Here is a 576-nt window from a genome sequence, read left to right on the forward strand (position 1 = left end):
TTTTCTTAATTATCCTTTGAGTTTTCATTATGGCCTTACGAGGTTAATTTTTTATACTTTGTTTAAGGAAATGGAAGTTGATATTTTACTCTTATGATCATAGTTTTGACAATGACAAAATAAAGAAAAGATTTTGATTTTGAAATTCAAAGCTTATCCATCTAAAACAAAAATCAATTTCAAGGAATAATTTCCAAGTAAATTATTTTGATAAAAATACATTTTGGATCTCAAAGTTTCAAGAGTGTTAGTCAAAGTATTTTCCAATATATATGTGTTGCTCATGATTTAGGAGATTGGAAAAACAAAGAATTTAATTTCAAAATAATCTCCAAACATTGGCTTGAAGCAAAAAGCAAGTATCTGTCGACCATCTCAAATCACTATGTCGACAGATAGAATACATGTTTCAGAAAAATATGAATCTGTCGATAGATGAGCAAGAAACTATTGACAGATAGTAAGCTTGTTTCTCTATCTTTTTCTAATTTTGCTTCAATATGTCGATTATCTAAAGGATTTCTGTCGACATGCAGAATGCATTCCATGCATCTATCGACAGATGTCTACTAATTG

Source organism: Diospyros lotus, chromosome 5 (genome assembly GCF_014633365.1).
Source record: "Diospyros lotus cultivar Yz01 chromosome 5, ASM1463336v1, whole genome shotgun sequence".
Lineage (NCBI taxonomy): Eukaryota > Viridiplantae > Streptophyta > Magnoliopsida > Ericales > Ebenaceae > Diospyros > Diospyros lotus.